The sequence below is a fragment of the Triticum aestivum genome, chromosome 3A (genome assembly GCF_018294505.1).
Source record: "Triticum aestivum cultivar Chinese Spring chromosome 3A, IWGSC CS RefSeq v2.1, whole genome shotgun sequence".
NCBI lineage: Eukaryota > Viridiplantae > Streptophyta > Magnoliopsida > Poales > Poaceae > Triticum > Triticum aestivum.
Genome location: NC_057800.1, coordinates 501662838 through 501682709, shown reverse-complemented (window position 1 = coordinate 501682709; position 19872 = coordinate 501662838).

Genomic DNA, 19872 nt, shown 5'->3' with positions numbered 1-19872 from the left:
GTCAATTAGGTTGCACAAGTATAGCACTAAACAATGACATTAATTTTTTGATGAAAGTGGCAAAATACAGGCCAACAGTTGTGAAATATCCTTATCTTACCTCAATGGGATATTGCGGTGCACATACGGATTGGAAGTCTTGTCTCCATTTGTGCAGTTCACTAAAATCAAGCAACATTACCGTACAAGTAGCACAACATATGAAAGCACACTGCAGAATCATGTGAAAGAAGGCTAGTACTGACCTCTGATGACGCAGAATTCAAACAACTCACAAGAAGAAGATCTAAACCAAATTTGCCAACACGGGTAGGAAGTAAGGTCTCCTCTTGTGGAGTTCCACTAAGATCAAGCAATAAACCAACATTGTCGGTGTGACATTTTGGTTGAACTACACAAAACACTCTTAAAACAAAAGTGTTTTGTGCAGTGCAACAAAAGGTCACAATGGCAACAAGGTGAAGTAGATAACCCTATTTACACAGAGGTGCAAAGGAAACAACTAGTGGTTAATAAAGGTGGATGACACAGAAGCCAACAAAAAGAAGCATCTACCTTACCTAAATGGGAAAGAAAGCAAGACAGTAGCATTTCTCAAACGGTGGCATTGATTAATATTAACAGAGAGATTATATTAACAATAAAATTCGTTAAACATGTAATTTGCTTTTAACTGTGGCAATGCATCAATTTTCCAGCGGCATTATTAGAGGGTGCTTGTTTACAGGGACATTTTGGTGGAGGGACTAAAAAAACTCCATGCCAGTCCCATCTAAACCAAACAGGAGGGACTTTTAGGGACTAAAAGTGGGCATTTGGGACTAAAGAAAGAAGACCCCGAGGGAGAGTCTTTTTGGGACTTTTTCCAACAGTTGCCCCTGCCATGCATCGCACCATGTCTCTATTAGTTCATTAATAGGGGTAACATGGTCTTTTAGCATGTCATTTAATAACCTCTAGTCCATGTTTAGTCCCTGGAACCAAGCAGGTAGGGACTAGGGAGTTTTAAACCAAACAGGGCCTTAGATTAACAACAACTAAAGAGTTGCACGGGATAGTGGACGCACCAGCACCATGTGCATCTACCGATGTACTGGGGTGATACACAGTCTGTTGCAACAAATAACAAACAACCAAGGAGCATATTTGTGTTGGTCCCGGTTTTGCTATCTTTAGACACCTTTCCCTATGTGAGCGCAGCAAATCTAGTCCTGCTCAAACTCTACAGCCTTGTCCCCCAAAACAAAAGATCAGTTTGTTACAGATGTGCATACTGCGTTTGTCATTGTTTTCCCTTTTTGACCAACGTAGGTGGTGGATAGCCAGTCTGTACTTGTACTTTCCCCACTTCCTTTCCTCTATGAACCACGTCCTAGATTTATGCTATACAACTTTCCCCACAACTTTCCCCCATTCATGTCCTCTTTGAACCATGTCTTAGATTCATGCGATACAACTTTCCCCATTCCTTTCCTTTTTGAACCACGTCCTAGATTCATGCTATACAACTTTTCCCACTACTTTCCCCCATTCCTTTCCTCTTTGAACCACGTCCTAGATTCATGGTATACAACTTTCCCCACTACTTTCCTATTTAATCCAACACCTAGATTCGAGTGCAGAAGCAGAAAAAGCCCACATGCAGCTAGAGCAATGCATGTGGAATAAGTAAATTACACCTTAAGGTTCTTGGGGTGTGGTTCGGTGGGCGACCGGAGGCTATTCGACCCACACTATGTACGGCGGCGAAGAAGAAGGGGTTGGAGGCCGTCCCGCGCCACCGCTGGGTGAAAGTGAACAGCTGCGGCGGTAGTGGATTCCCTCCTCCCTCGCCGACGGCGGCAGCGTTAAGCCTCCTTCGATTCCCCGCGAACAGATCATGCTAGCTCTTTGACCAGCAGTGAGGGGAGAGAGAGGCCAACGAAGTCTTGTTTAGATCTGTAGAGGGTGAGAGAGTGTGAAGAGAGCAACTACAAGCAGACCAGCAGTGAGGGGAGAGAGAGAGGCCAACGAAGTCTTGTTTAGATCTGGAGAGGGTGAGAGAGTGTGAAGAGAGCAACTACAAGCGTTGAGGCTCCAGCGTGTATATATATATATATACTGGAGAGAGTGTGAAGAGTGCAAACCCTAGAAAACAAGCGCCGAGGCTGCAGCTTATACGTGATGAGGTGATTATACGGTCACTACGAGATCGTATAGCTCCGTATCCATCCATTTTGACCAGTCAAAGAATCCTCCTGGCATGAATTATGCTCAAGTGTAGTTATCGAACCCGAGACCTCAAGTTTGATGAGCAAACAGGCTAACCAGCTACACAACCCTCCCATTATGTTCAACGAGAGGAAAATAACCTTTTATACATTCCTGCATTCGTGTGACAAGCATGCCGTGTTTTTTGTGTGTGTGAGAGTCATTGGGATTTAAATCATAATCGTGTCATGTGGCTTTGGTGGTAAGACTATCCGCAGTGGTGCAGAAATAATGCAGCCTTAGTCACCTTACCTCTCTCCGTGTAGTACGTTGGGTCCCACCAGTCAGAGGGTGAAACAAACAAATTAATAAGAAAAATTAAAAGCGCCAGCGGTGTATTTTACCTCACACATCTCGCTACTGCTCGGGAACACTGTCCAATTGATGCCTCTGTTCGCTCACGTACTATTTTAAGTGAATCCTTATTATAACATGCACACAATTTTGGGCATTTGTATTCGACCTAAGTCAGTGTGCCACCATATCTCGTACGACTCCCTCCGTCTAGGTGTAATAAGTCATGTTAGAAGGTGCAGCGGGACCAAGGTGCAAGCAGATTGGAGGAGAAGGAGAAACTTGACCGGTCATTCCTCCAATCAAAGCCCTGATTTCTGTCTCTAATCGCAACAATTAATCCAAACAACTAAGAGATGCCGTTTTTGCTACCATGCAGGGCCACGTATTAACTCGCATGCAAACCGACTTTGATTTCTTGACTGATCAACGCGTAGTTGCGCTCCATGCATTTGGTTTCCGGGGGAGATAACAAGGCAGAGTAAGGAGCATTTTGTTACATTGCTTAGGCTGGTCATAGTGGTGAGTAACTTGGACTAGCACAACATGCATATGCTACTAGTCTATGTTACTACTACGTGAAGTTTGCCGTCGGAAGCGAGCCGATCTGGCTCTCCTGAGCTAGCAAGGTTTTTCTAGCCCACCCAAGCTAGCTGGCCCACAAAAGCTAACATATTTTAACAGTTACAAACGCCTAACCTTGCCCAGCTATGCTATAAGTTGTTCTTGCTAAGGATCCAAACGCTCCCTAAGTAACAACGCTCGCTAGCAACAAGGCCAGGAGGGGATTGAGATGCGAAGTTAATGGACGACGCCTAAACATTTTGGGAATATCTGATTTCCGCAGGATGACTTAACACCTAGACGGAGGGAGTACTACTCCTCGGTCCAGGTTTGATGGAATATTCGTCACCTCTTCTCTTCTTATACGTACTCCATTTGTATCTCACTTCCTGTGGCTTCGCACTCGCATGATTTTCCTATTCTATGAACTTGTGTGTGCGTGTGTGTGTGTGTTAGAGAGAGCGACAGATCGACCTACTCCTACAGACAGATGGTGTGTAGTGTACGATTTTAGCCGCCAGAGTCGGTGCATCCTCTCGTTTTCGAGCGTCCGGTAGGGACAGGCGAACAGTTGCCACGCCCGCTCCTGAGCAGACTGGCCCACCCAAAGCCCCTCCATCGCCTGCGCGCGCTTCCCGCCCAAAATGGTCAGTGTCGCATTCATGCCCGGGCAGAGCGGACGCGACCTCTCATTGGCGCCTGCGTTGAAGGGAGAAGCAGATTCAAGAGTGATGGTTGCTTCGTCCGTCCAACTTACTGCTGGGTCTATGTGATTTGACGGCTCATTTGTCATTATTACTGAGGTGATAGGACTGCTGGATGTCCCACGCTTTCGGCGAAAGGAGGTACTACTAGATTACAACTTTCTCCATTCTTACAGTGGAGGAGTGCAAGAGCAGTGAAAACAGGCAGGCTCAGTGATTACATGGCCCACCTCACACTATCACCATATTTTCTGGACATTGTGCGACACCTAACTCTTTACATAGTACTCCCGTCGTTCCTAAATATAAGTCTTTGTAGAGATTTCACTAGGTGGACTACATATGGAACAAAATGAATGAATCTACACTTAATATGCATCTATGTACATCCATATGTGGTTCATGGTGAAATCTCTACAAAGACTTATATTTAGGAACTGAGGAAGTACTTGTATAGTACGTACTATAATTTATCAGCGAGATAGTACAATGCTATGAAGCTTCCAGCTTCTGTTACATGTATCTTGCTTCCAAGGTTGCACATTGCAACATTTCATCAAATACAAAGGAGACTAACATGCATGCTATTGCATCTCAATGATTGACAGATCATAGCAAATATGTACTCCCTCCGTTCCAAAATAAGTGTCTCAACTTTATGCTACATACGAAGCAAAATGAGTGAATCTACACTCTAAAATACGTCTATATACATCAGTGTTTGGAGTATGTACTAGTAGTTCATATTGAAATCTACTAAAGGACATATATATTCCAAACAATATGATAATCTCTCTAACCAAGGTAGTAGGGACGAGGAGTAAACGGAGGGAGTAGTAAAATTTTCTCCTCGTCCCGCGAGCCACCGCGCGCGTGGGCGAGGGAGCGGGCGTAAGGCGTGCAGTACTACTACTACTCATGCAGTCCCTAGCCATTGAAACAGAGATAGCTAAAGAAAAAAATGATCCATGCAGTCCCTAGCCCTTGAACCGTAAACCCTAACCAGGCTTTAATTTGCTGGCAACGTTGGTGCTTCCTAAGAAATGAAGTTCGCAACCCTTTGACCATCGGATCATTTTGTGCAATTTCACCAAAATCGAGACGAGCATCTCTGTGGCAAAGAAATTGAAGAAGCATGATTAGAATAAGATTACTGGGACTAGTTGATGAGACATAAACTCATCACAAATACAGTACGTAGAAGCCAGTAAAGGTATGTGCGGGGAAAAGAAGTAGACAAATATCTACATGGAGTGATGTGGGCAGCTAGAACAGTGGTGCAAGCCGGCTGTAAAGGGCGTTGTACCTGAAGGATGTCGGGACGTATCTCAACCTAGAGGAGGGCGGCGGGAGGAGGCAACTACCCACTTCATGGCAGTGAGCAATGGATGAAGGCAACTTCACCAGCTTTGTGAGAGAGAATGGCGGGGACCCCTGATCGGGACGTGTCGACAGTGGGTTTTCGCCGTCGGCGACGGTGACCGCATCTACACTAAGCATACACCCCTTTCCCCTGCGGACGTGATCCGCCAGGATTTTAGAGATGTGGCCACGGTGGCTTTGTGCGAGAGAGTGTGAAAACTGAAGAGAGCAACCCCAGCAAGCAACCGTGTAGGCTTGTCCTGCCTATGTATATACTAGAGCAGTTTCCTTTTCTCTCCATATGAACCTATTTATATTGCGTATGTGTCACTGAAGAAAAAAAACTTTATTTATAAATGACGCGGCACCTACTACTCGTTCTCCTATAAACCTTGCGCTTGGCATCTCCAAACTATTAACCTTGCGATTAGCTCTTTGCCTCTTCGGGAAGTCGAGCAATAATGGTACAGCGGTATATATCATTCTGGCTATATGAGACCGAATGAATTGCTGCACGTCCACCACGTGGAGAGGGTCGAGGGGCAAGGGAGAGTGCGTACTATTACGTCCGTTTCAATATGGACTACATACGGAGCAAAATGAGTGAATCTACACTCTAAAATATGTCTATATACATCAGTGTTTGGAGTATGTACTAGTAGTTCATATTGAAATCTACTAAAGGACATATATTCCAAACAATATGATAATCTCCCTAACCAAGGTAGGGACGAGGAGTAAACGGAGGGAGTACTAGTAAAATTTTCTCCTCGTCTTGCGAGCCACCGCGCGTGTGGGCGAGGGAGCGGGCGTAAGGCGTAGTAAGCAAGCTTCACCTCATCCTGCGAGCCACCGCGCCCGTGGGCAGGGGAGACGGCGTACTAAGAAAGCTTCTCCTCGTTCTGCGAGTTGACGGGACACATCAAAAGTACTCCAGTGTATAGAGCCTTGCCTCTAAGGTAGGCCCCACATGGTTTGCCTATTTTTTAACATAACGCGTCAAGTCGCAATTTGTTTGTTCACCCATGGTAGACGATCCTCCCTCCATCTAGTGGACAACCAGTACACGTGTCAAGTTACCACGTGGGCTGCCTTTTCATACAGAAATGAGCTCCACCGTGTACCGTGCCCCACCTACGTGGGTGTGTGTGAGAGATACAAACCTAGACAAATGGCTTGTGCGTTCGTGAGTGATTTTTGTTTTGGGGGGAGGTTGATTTCATGAATATATTTGTGGGAATATGTGTTGATGACATCTCAAACAAAATTTTGCATGCAATGTGTGTGAAATGGAGGCCTATCCATATCATATATAGAGGGTTGGGCGATCCACGAGAAGAGAGGGAGGGGTCATAGATATCGATAGAGTCGAAGAGAGGATCAAGTGGGTGGGTGTGAGATCGATGAAGAGAGCCATCGAAATTGTGTGTGTGTGCAAGTCAAAGATATAGGGCGACTGACCTAGCCACCGGAACGTTAGAGGGCACAGGTCAAGTTTGTGTGTAGTAGGGAGACATGACTAGAGCGCTCGATGTATCGGTGTGTGGGGGGAGGGAAGGGGGGAGGGGTAGGCAGAGGCCTAACTATAGAGGTAGAACGACTCATATATGTGTTGAGAAGGAGAGACCCAGCTATGTCTTGAGGGAGATTGGTCGACGTCCATACATAACTGAAGGACGAGAAATAGGATGGGACAGAGAGAGAGGAGAGAGAGAGGGAGGGAGAGGGGTAGAGTGTTGGATGGGTGATGGAGTTGCTTCTTGAAGATGGTGGGAGAGGCCTACTAGACAAACTGAGGGTGGAACTGCAATATTATCAATAAGAGTGGGGATGTGTTTCTGTGTGTGCCTGTGCGTGATAGATCTATCGGGACACATCCATGAATGATGAAGGGGAACCATGTGTTTGGTAAGCAAACCTAACTAGAACGGTAGATCAATTGTTGTTTGTCGAAGGAAGGGAGAGACACAACTAATGAGGTAGATCGATCAACGCGTGGGGAAAAACGAGTTATAAGGACCTAGCTAGCTATATGTATAGCGGGAGATCGGTCGGTGTACGTCCATTTGTTAGAGGCAAATAAGGCCCGGCGAGACGGATAGATAGAGAGAATGGAGCTAGGAGGTGGTGCGAGAGGCCCAGCTACTAGCTAGATAGGGGGAGGAGTGTGCGGTTGTGAGATCGATGAAAAGAGGGGCGAGAGTTTACACGTGTGTGGGACCGTATGAGAGACACGAGGCAAGGACACATAAAGGAGGAGATTGAAGGTGCGTGTGTATGTTGTAGGCAGACATCGCTGGAGAGGTTTATCGATCGGTGTGTGTCGGAAAGGAGTTGTGGAGACTGTGGGAGAACGACCTAAAGAAAAAAATGAATGTGCGCGACGGATAGAATGCTGAGGGAGGGGGAGGGCGTGTGCATGCATGAGAGAAAGTTAGTGGTAGCTACAAAGGTTAGAGGATTGTGTGGTTGTAAGAGACTAACAAAGATCATAATTTGATATGAAAGTGGATTCATATATTTGAACAGGAGGTCATAGTGTTTTAAACATATGCATGCATGAATATAGCGGTGATACGCGTGTTGTGTTTTTGCACATGTTATACCATAATGTGATAATGCATGGAATTTGCAACTCACAACTAAATGACGAACAATCTAAACCATACCATACATCGAACAATCTCACATTTTATTTGAATTTGTGATAATGTGTGGCGTTTGCAGCTTACAACTAAATATCAAACAATCTAAACAATACTATATATCGAACATTCTCACATTTTATTTGAATTTGTGGTAATGTGTGGTGTTTGCAACTCACATATAAATACTTGTAGGCGTAGGGGGCGGGGCACCATACATAATGTGATAAACACATTATACATATGAGACATGGTTTAGTTTGTGAAGATCTAGCTAGAGCTTGAAATGTACTATGATTTGAAATCAACATAAAGTGGATTCAAAAAATCGAGTTCGAGTTCATATAGTACACATAGTTCATATGTAACTCGAGACTAATCATGTGGTGTGCTGTGAAGATAATACACAAACGATGGTTTAACTTGACAATAATGACGATTGTAGATCTTATTAAAACAGAGAAACGAATTCAAATGCTTTGACTTAACAACAATCATTATTGTAGATCTTATTCAAATAGAGAAACGAATTCAAATTTAGTTCAAATTGAAGCGGTAGTATATACGTTTGGAATGCACTAAAATGTTCATTTGAGTACTAGGTTGCATGCATTATACATGTAGTGAAATATTTTAATTGAACATAACATGAATTCAAAGTTTTGAATGACATTTGTAGTGCGAATTGATTTGGTACAGTACATGTTAGGCTTGTCCGGAAATTTCAACCCGCTCCTTGTTAGCCCGAAATATTTCAGATATATCTTTGTCTTGTTGTGCTCCGACAACTCCCTCCATCTCAACCCGCGCCTTGCTATTCCAAAATTACAATGCGCGCGAAAACTCCCACCTCCTATGAAATCTCAACACGCGAAATGCCCGTGATACCCCTGAACCGAAAGAACCGCCTCAATTCGGCGGGGGTACTTTCGTAACTTACCCCACATTTCGGACAAGCGCGTCCCTAAGCCATGGTTCCCCACTCCCATCCCATCCGCCCACCCATTCATACACCGAGGCCAGGAAAACTCGCGAAGCCCCACACCCTCCTCCGTCAGCCACCTAGCCGGAGCCTCTTCCCCAACGACGTCATCCATAGCAACACCTCGACGTCCCTCATCCATCGTACCGGATGAGGACCCGTCGTCGATATGGTCGTCCCGCTGGTTCATCCACCCCGTCCTCCACCTCCAAGGAGCTGCCCCGATGTTCCCCTCGTCTTTCACGCCACCTTCATTCCCACACCGTCGCCTTCACCTACACCACCGGAAGAGCATCATCATCACCGTTTCCTCGAATGAAGCTGCGGCCTAATCGGCACCACCAAAGAGGTTGTACATTAATCGCTGCATTTTCTTCTCGATTCAATCTCATGGTGCTGCCGGCGCTCGGTCCCGAGCCGACACGGCGCGGCTCCATCCACGGCGGTGTTGTCGGCCACTTCCTCCACGGTGTCGCTCCCTCGGCGGCGGCGTCCACATCAGTAGGAGTTGCTGCTGCTTTAGCTCTAGCTCGCGCTACTGCTCTACTCTTGCTCTCGGTCCCCTGCCTGGTCTGCTCTTGCTCTTGCTCTTGCTCGCGATGTTGCTCTCGCTCTTGCTCTTGCTTGCGATGCTGCTCTGATTTAGCTACACTTCAGTCGGCTGAATTGACTTTTGGGTCAGTCGGTTTTCAGGGGGGGCTCACCGGAGTTAAGGAAGAACCAGCCACAGCGAGGAGGGGGCTCACCGGAGAGGTACCCCATTATCTATCTTAGGGTTCAGGGTGGGGGTGGTGGTCGCCGGCGGTGGTGGGGCGGTGGCGTGGGGATCGCCGGAGAAAAAGCTCGGCACAGGGGGGGCACAGGGATGGCCGGAGCGGCGGCGGACCGGCGGTGGGGAGTGTTTTCGGGGCGGGTGGGGCGGCGCACTGCCGGCCGCGGGCGGAGGGGCCGGTTGTTTGGCCGGTGGTGGCTGGCGGCTCAGGGGGGTGGAAGTTGAAGATGAACTGCAGAACCTTGATTTCATATCCAACGGCTGCAAAATCGACTGACCAGAGATGAAAAAGTCAGTCGACCGACGTGTAGCCTCACCTCTAGTGTGTTCAGTGTCGACAGTAAAATTCAGTTTCGACAGCAAAATTCAGTTTCGACAGTTAAGTTCAGTTTCGACAGTTAAATTCAGTTTTGACAGTTAAGTTCAGAGATGAGCGGCTCATGTATACATCTAGCACTTTGTGGTTATGTATTTTCATCATCTATTGGAGATGCTATTAGAATTCCACTCAGGTTAACATTGTCTCTCTTGTCTTGCTTCAGCCTCGGCGTCGTACAACTCACCGGAGCTGCTCCAACGACGAAACTGTTGGAAATATGCCCTAGAGGCAATAATAAAAGTATTATTATTATATTTCCTTGTTCATGATAATTGTCTTTTATTCATGCTATAACTGTATTATCCGGAAATCGTAATACACGTGTGAATACATAGACCACAATATGTCCCTAGTGAGCCTCTAGTTGACTAGCTCGTTGTGATCAACAGATAGTCATGGTTTCCTGGCTATGGACATTGGATGTCGTTGATAACGGGATCACATCATTAGGAGAATGATGTGATGGACAAGACCCAATCCTAAGACTAGCACAAAAGATCGTGTAGTTCATTTGCTAGAGCTTTGCCAATGTCAAGTATCTCTTCCTTCGACCATGAGAGCGTGTAACTCCTGGATACTGTAGGAGTGCTTTGGGTGTATCAAACGTCACAACGTAACTGGGTGACTATAAAGGTGCACTACAGGTATCTCCGAAAGTATCTATTGTTTTATGCGGATCGAGACTGGGATTTGTCACTCCGTGTAAACGGAGAGGTATCTCTGGGCCCACTCGGTAGGACATCATCATATGCACAATGTGACCAAGGAGTTGATCACGGGATGATGTGTTACGGAACGAGTAAAGTGACTTGCCGGTAACGAGATTGAACAAGGTATTGGATACCGATGATCGAATCTCGGGCAAGTAACATACCGATAGACAAAGGGAATTGAATACGGGATTGATTAAGTCCTTGACATCGTGGTTCATCCGATGAGATCATCGTGGAACATGTGGGAGCCATCATGGGTATCCAGATCCCGCTGTTGGTTATTGACCGGAGAACGTCTCGGTCATGTCTACATGTCTCCCGAACCCGTAGGGTCTACACACTTAAGGTTCGATGACGCTAGGGTTATAAAGGAAGTTTGTATGTGGTTACCGAATGTTGTTCGGAGTCCCGGATGAGATCCCGGACGTCACGAGGAGTTCCGGAATGGTCCGGAGGTAAAGATTTATATATGGGAAGTCATATTTTGGCCACCGGAAAATGTTCGGGATTTTTCGGTATTGTACCGGGAAGGTTCTAGAAGGTTCCGGAGTGGGGCCCACCTGCATGGGGGGACCCACATGGACGTGGGTAGTGGGGGCAAGGCCCCACACCCCTGGTCAAGGCGCACCAAGATCCCCCCTTAGAAGGAATAAGATCATATCCCGAAGGGATAAGATCAAGATCCCTAAAAATGGGGGATAACAATCGGTGGGGAAGGAAATAATGAGATTTCTTTCCTCCCACCTTGGCCAACGCCCCAATGGACTTGGAGGGCAAGAAACCAGCCCCTCCACCCCTATATATAGTGGGGAGGCGCATGGGAGCTATACACGAAGTTCTGGCGCAACCCTACCTCTCTCCCTACTCCTCCTCTCCCATGGTGCTTGGCGAAGCCCTACTGGATTGCCATGCTCCTCCACCACCACCACGCCGTTGTGCTGCTGTTGGATGGAGTCTTCCTCAACCTCTCCCTCTCTCCTTGCTGGATCAAGGCATGGGATACGTCACCGGGCTGTACGTGTGTTGAACGCGGAGGTGCCGTGCGTTCGGCACTTGATCATCGGTGATTTGAATCACGACGAGTACGACTTCATCAACCCCGTTCACTTGAACGCTTCCGCTTAGCGATCTACAAGGGTATGTAGATGCACTCTCCTTCCCCTCGTTGCTAGTTTCTCCATAGATAGATCTTGGTGACACGTAGGAAAATTTTGAATTTCTGCTACGTTCCCCAACAGAAACCCTCCATCACAGCGGAGCAGTACCTCGGGCTCCATCTCCAGACACCTAAGATCTTCTTCCCCTCCTCCGACAGCCAAGTCAGATGGAGCATCCTCACCGGACAACCCAATCACGCTGAGATCGACATGGCTTCGCCAAAGAGGTTGTACACTTGTTGCATATCTTTTTTACTCTACATGTCATATATATTGTCCACTGAGCACACGGAGTAACAGGAAATACGATCATTTTATCCTACTATATGACAAGCAGTGAGGTACCAGGCAACTTAGCTATCCGTGACGGACTCTCTTGAACGCCATCATTATTTATCTCTGCGCGTTTGAGTTGTGCATTTGTCGATGGCCCTGGGAGTTGAGCTAGTAGGGTAGTGGCCTAGGTCCAAAGTAATAGAACTAGCACATAAACATTTTTTAGTGTAGGCTTTTCCTTGCTCAAGCCTGCCTACTGGAATCGCCAGTGCTTGAAAGGAACTATCACTCTGGATTTGTGCATGCACTCCTTACATAATCTCACTATGTTTTATTCCTATGCATGTCAGTTATTGTACACAATGGAAGTGAACATGTAGAGCAAAAGAGACGAGCCTTGTGTGGCAATAAAATTTCATGCAAACATCTCTCCATGGTGGGCGCAAAGGTAGACCCCCCTCCACCCATTTCGGATCATAATCAAGAGGAAGATAACTGTTCTGAGGGGGATTCAGAAGCAGAAGACCACTCCTATTTACCCCATGAGGTCTTCGCTCCAACTTGGCATGCTGATGTTGGTTATATCATGCATATGGTGCCTTGCATTGCTTACTTTATACATCAAATATGTCAACTGCTTAGTTTAGACATGCTTTGTGTGAATGCCATATGTTTAGTTTATTCATCGTTTATGTGAATTATGCAATGCCATCTTGTTTAGCTAGGCATCATATATGTGAATTTTGCAATGCCATCCTGCTTAGCCAGTCATCTTATATGTGAATTATATTAGGCCATCCTTTTTCTTCGTTACGTATTACATTTGTCAATAATGTTAGTACATTCAACTAATCTTCGTGTGCATCAGCCATTTGACACGGTGATGGAAAATTCTGGAGCGAAAACAAGGTCTTCAGAGCAGACTATGCTATCTGACGAAGCGCATATCTTGCTGGTTACGGATAGCTCCTCAGAGGAGGATTCAGAGACAGATGACCAGTCCTATCCCCCCCCCCCGAGGTGTATGCTCTAATTAACTTGGCAGGGTTATGTTGCTCATATCGTGCGTATGGTGTCTTGCATTGCGGTGTCATTTGATTAGTTTAGACATGCTTTGTGTGAATGCCACCTGTTTAGTGTCTAATTACCATATATGTGAATTATGCATTGCCATCTTGTTGCAAGACATTATATATGTGAATTATGCAATGCTATCTTGTTGCAAAGGCATTATATATGTGAATTATGCAATGCCATGATGTTGAGCCAATCATCATGTATGTGAATTATATCATGCTATCATTTTTTTGTATTACGTGTTCCATTTGTCGACAACATTTGTATATTCAACTACTCTTCCTGTGCATTAGCCGTTTGAAGCGGTGATGGAAGTATCTAGAGTGAAAACAAGGTATTCAGAGAAGATAATGCTACCTGCTGAAGCAGACATCTTGCTGGATACAGAGAGCTCCTCAGAGGAGGATTCAGAGACTGATGACCAGTCCTATTTCCCCCCTGAGGTCTATGCTCAAACTTGGCAAGGTTATATTACCCATGTCATGCATGTTGTCTTGCATTGCTTAGTTTTTACATCATATATGGATTGCCATCTGCTTACTTGCTTACTATATAAATCATATATTTGAATTATATCATGCCATCATGTTTACATGCACAACATCTATCTGAATTATGGCATGGCAACCCATTTAATAAAGACATCATATAGTTATATCATCTCATCCTGTTTAGTGTTTACAGTCATCATATTTTCAATTATGTCATTCTATCCGGGAATTATATCATGCTATGTGAATTATGGCATCTATGTGAATTATGGCATGCCAACCTATTTAATAAACACATTATATAGTTATATCATGTCATCCTGTTTACATAGTCATCATATTTTGAACTATGTCTTTCCATCTTTTTTAGTTAGCCATCATAATGTGAAATTGTATCATGCTATCCTGTTTAGTTAGCCATCATATATGTGAAATTGTGTCATGCTATCATGTTTGGTTAGAAAACATAAATGTGAATTATTTCATGCCCTCTTTTATTCCCCACTATCGATTGCACCTGTCTATCATACAATGTATGTACATTCAATTACTTTTCTTGTTTATCAGCCATTTGAATTGGAGAGGGTGATGGCAGTATCTAAGCGAGTAACAACATGGTCTTCAGAAAAGACAATGCTACCAGTTGATGCAGATAGAACCATGGATGTACTTGCCCAAGAACCAGCCCCACCACACATAACCCAGACTCTCGCAGATTGTACCCCTACCCAGTTGGACAGAGAACCAGCTACACCCCTTCTAACCCTAACCCCAGCAGATAGTAACCCAGTTCCAATTGACACAACACCGTCTCCACCATAGAGCACCCAAACACGAGAAGTTAGTAAGGGAACTGCAGTGCCCAAAGTATGAGGACCACCACTCTGAATCCCAACTCAACGCTTAAAGGAGAAGAAGAAATGTTCTCAGGTCAGGTTTTGTAGCTATGGTTCATACTCCTTTGCTCTTGCATCACTGTATTTACTCAAACCAACTATTTTCAAATTTGAAGGGTGGAATTGAAACTCCAATGGCGCAAAAGGTATGTTTTAAACTTGTTTCTTTAACTGGTTTGCTTTTGTAACTTGCTCTATATTGATTTCAGTTTCAATTGAATAAACAGTTATGTTCTCTTGTCATGCACATTACAAGTGTCTCTATAGTTTCCCACACTTATATTCTGTCTATTCTGTTTGTCTTGAACAAATATTATTTGAAATGTGTCTCTATCTTGATTTGGCAACAAAAACTAGAATGATATAGACCATAAAGTGACCATGGTACATAGATATATGTTTGTTTCATGATGTTATCCTATGCACTTTACTACTGAAATGATTAACCAAAATGAGTTTCATATACAACATGGTAAACATGTGACGTGTCTGCTTGTTTGCCTTTTAGAATGCAGACAAAATATTGGAGAACAATACCCCGTTATGCAATGGTGAAGGAAGTAATGCAGATAAGGTTCAAGATAGCGAGACATCCCTGTTGGTCTCCAAGAAAGCTGATAAAAACTACCTTGACGACAGTGAGAGAACCCAGAAGTCTTGTCTTGATGTAGTGTTCGAGTTACTGGCCACTACTGCTGTCACAAGCTCTTCGAACTCGCTGCCTGAATCAGTTCGTCTTCTTGAGTCTCAGCTTCAAGTTGAAAGACATCGATCAGATGTGTTGCGACAGGAAGCTGAAGGACTGAGGAAGTCCCTGCAGAATTCAGATGCATACTTTCTGGTGCAACAGCAAGCGCTGGAGGATTTAAGCGTCAAATAAGAGAAAGTTAATAAGCTTGCTAAGCATCTTGCCAGCATTATTGGTACCCAGGATATTGTTTCTTGAGATCTTCTGAAGTGGTTTCAGTTCTGGACTTGTTTTGCGGCGGCCTTTATTTGCACTCGTCGCCAACTTTGACAACCAGTGTATATGATATGCTGCTTTGTTCCCTATATTTGCACTGGTGGTGAACTTTGATGCCCAATGGATGTAATATGTGTAATAGCCATGATAGCCTAGCGTAAGTTGCTTGCTTATTTATTTCCTTGTTGTCTTGTTTATTTGTTTGCTTGTAGTCAGTGCTGTTCTTCCGCGGTTTGCTAGTGGCCGCAATAACCTATTTTTTAGAACTAGGCCACAATAACCATGGGCTACATATTTACTGTAGTGACACTAGGCCTTCTACAAGGCCGTAGAAACAATGGGCCTTCTACAGGCTGTATCATCAATGGGCCTTCTATGGGTCGTATCATCAATGGGCCTTATACGGGATGTATGATCGATTGCCCAAACATGGGCCAATAACACACCGCTTTATGGACATAAATGGGCTAGAGTTGGAATCGTTCGTTCATGGGCCGACCATAATGAGCCGTCGTTAATCGGTCGTATTTGATGACGCTATGAAAATGGCCCAACGTATTAACAGGCCACAAACGGGCCGACTGTAAGCATGAGTTGAATTTGGCCCACAAGAAGAAAATGACAATAACGGGCCGTAAGTAACCGAATGCTGGAAATGAGCCCAAGAATAAATGGGCCCTGAGAAGGCCGAAAGATAACATGGGCTGGAAACGGCCCAACAGAATAATGGGTCGTTAATGGGTATAAAGTGATACACTGTTCATTATGGGCCAGTTTTACCATGGGCCATTAATGGGCCAAGGATTACTAAGGGCCTCATCTGGGCCAAAAGACGTCATGGGCCATACATGGCTCGGAAGTTAAAACGGGCTGGAATTATATTGGACGGCCCAGATGATGCTACTGGGCCTAATTCGGATAGGCCATAGATGGGCCCTGGGTTAGCGGGCTGTAAATGGGCTATATGCGAACAAGCCGTTAACAGGCTTGCCGTGGGCCGGCCCGCCACCTTTTTGACCAAGTCAAACGGGCCGGCCTTTTCACAGGAATGGGCCTCTGTTGGGCCATGCCACGTGTCGATGTATCGTAGGCGCTTTTGGTCCAATGAGTGGATGACATCTGTCCCAACGGTGAGCCGACACGTGTTTCCTCCAGCCAATGATGATTTTACATGTGGAAAATCCCCATTGGTTAGGGCTGTTAACGGGTTATCGGATCCAAAACCGGACCCGATAGCTTAACGGCGTTCCGTTATGGTGGATGCCACGTGTCGGTCACCCTTGATGAAAGCACTTCTATGACGCGTGATTTATCGTCATGGAAGTGGAGACTTCGGTGATGACAATTTTTGTAATGTCATGGAACACTTCTACGACAGCACAGGTATGACTATCTTGATTCTTTCATAAATTTGTCATGGATGTACATGCATGACAGAAAACTTGACCTATTGTGACAAACATGTATCATCACGGAAGTGTATTTTTTTGTAGTGATATGTGAATTATATCATGACATCATTTTTTATTATGTGTTAAATTTGTCAACAATTTTAGTACATTCAATTACTCTTCCTGTGCATCAGCCATTCGGCACGGTCATGGAAAAATTTAGAGTGGAAACAAGGTCTTCAGAGCAGACAATGCTATCTGACAAAGCGCATGTCTTGCTGGTAACAATAGCTCCTCAGAGCAGGATTCAGAGACAGATGACCAATCCTATCCCCCCACCCCCGAGGTGCATGCTCTAACTTGGCAGGGTTATGTTGCTCATATCGTGCGTATGGTGTCTTGCATTCCTCTGTCATTTGCTTAGTTTAGACATGCTTTGTGTGAATGCCACCTGTTTAGTGCCTAATTACCATATATGTGAATGAGAGGCAATTTCCTATGCACGGTGGTAGCTACGCACGCATGGTGGAAACTACACACTCTTTGTCATAAGTGTCTTTTTTGATATATGAGGTGTCGGGTTTCTTATGGCATTGGCACAAGTGCATTTTTTGTTGTATAGAAATGACCTTTTCTCACTTCTGTTGGTCTTTTTATTACCTTTTTGACACATGTGCCTTTTCTTTGTGTAGAAAGGGACTTTTCTCAGTTCTCTCCGTCTTTTTGCTTGCCTTTTTGGCATAATTGCCTGTTTACTTGCCCGGCTGGTCCAAAGTCACTATATTTTCATTATAGAGTTATTTTTGATAGTCCAAAATAATTTATCAAAATAATTAAAGATAAAACTCGGGGCCGCGCGTAGCTACCACCATGGGTAGCAAATTATTTCTCATATGTGAATTATGCAATGCCATCTTGTTGCAACACATTATATATGTGAATTATGCAATGCTATCTTGTTGCAAGGCATTATATTTGTGAATTATGCAATGCCATGCTATTTAGCCAAGCGTCATATATGTGAATTATATCATGCCGTTCTCATTGCTTTTGTCGACAATGTTTGTATATTCAACTGCTCTTCCTGTGCATCAGCCATTTGAATTGGTGATGGAGAAATCTGGAGTGAAAACAAGGTCTTTAGAGCAGACAATGCTACCTGCTGAAGTAGATATCTTGCTGGTTACAGATAGCTCTACAGAGGAGGATTCAGAGGCAGATGACCAGTCCTATTATCCCCCTGAGGTGTATGCTCAAACTTGGCAGGGTTATATTACTCATATCATGCATATGTTGTATTGCAATGCTTAGTTTTTACATCATATACACGATATTGAATGCAACCTCCTTAGTTGACACATCATATATGTGATTGCCCTCTGCTCACTTCCTTAGTATATAAATCATATATTTGAATTATATCAAGCCATGATGTTTACATAGACAGCATGTATCTGAATTATGGCATTTCAACCCATTTTCTAAAGACATAATATAGTTATATCATCTCATCATGTTCACATAGTCATCATATTTTGAATTATGTCATTCTATCCGTGAATTATATCATGCCATCATGTTTCCATCGACGACATGTTTGTGATTTATGGCATGCCAACCACTTTACTAGACACATCGTATAGTTATATCATGTCATCTTGTTTACATAGTCATCATATTTTGAAGTATGTCATTCTATCCTATTTAGATAGCCATCATACATGTGAAATTGTGTCATGCTATCCTGTTTAATTAGCCCTTATATATGTGAAATTATGTCCCGCTATTCTGTTTGGTTAGACAACATAAATGTGAATTATTTCATGTCCTGTTTTCTTCCCTACTATCCATTGCACCTGTCTATCTTACAATGTATGTACATTCAATTACTTTTCTTGTTTATCAGCCATTTCAATTGGAGGGGGTGATGGAAGTATCCGTGGGAGTAAAAACTGTTGGAAATATGCCCTAGAGGCAATAATAAAAGCATTATTATTATATTTCCTTGTCCATGATAATTGTCTTTATTCATGCTATAATTGTGTTATCCGGAAATCGTAATACATGTGTGAATAATAGACACCAACATGTCCCTAGTAAGCCTCTAGTTGACTAGCTCGTTGATCAACAGATAGTCATGGTTTCCTGACTATGGACATTGGATGTCATTGATAATGAGATCACATCATTAGGAGAATGATGTGATGGACAAGACCCAATCCTAAACATAGCACAAGATCGTATAGTTCGTTTGCTAGAGTTTTCCAATGTCAAGTATCTTTTCCTTAGACCATGAGATCGTGTAACTCCCGGATACCGTAGGAGTGCTTTGGGTGTGCCAAACGTCACAACGTAACTGGGTGACTATAAAGGTATACTACGGGTATCTCCGAAAGTGTCTGTTGGGTTGACATGGATCAAGACTGGGATTTGTCACTCCGTATGACGGAGAGGTATCACTGGGCCCACTCAGTAATGCATCATCATAATGAGCTCAAAGTGACCAAGTGTTTGGTCACGGGATCATGCATTATGGTACGAGTAAAGTGACTTGCCGGTAACGAGATTGAACGAGGTATTGGGATACCGACGATCGGATCTCGGGCAAGTAACATACCGATTGACAAAGGGAATTGTATACGGGGTTGTTTGAATCCTCGACATCGTGGTTCATCCGATGAGATCATCGAGGAGCATGTGGGAGCCAACATGGGTATCCAGATCCCGCTGTTGGTTATTGACCGGAGAGCGATCTCGGTCATGTCTGCATGTCTTCCGAACCCGTAGGGTCTACACACTTAAGGTTCGGTGACGCTAGGGTTGTAGGGATATGTATATGCAGTAACCCGAATGTTGTTCGGAGTCCCGGATGAGATCCCGGATGTCACGAGGAGTTCCGAAATGGTCCGGAGGTAAAGAATTATATATAGTAAGTGCTATTTCGGGCATCGGGAC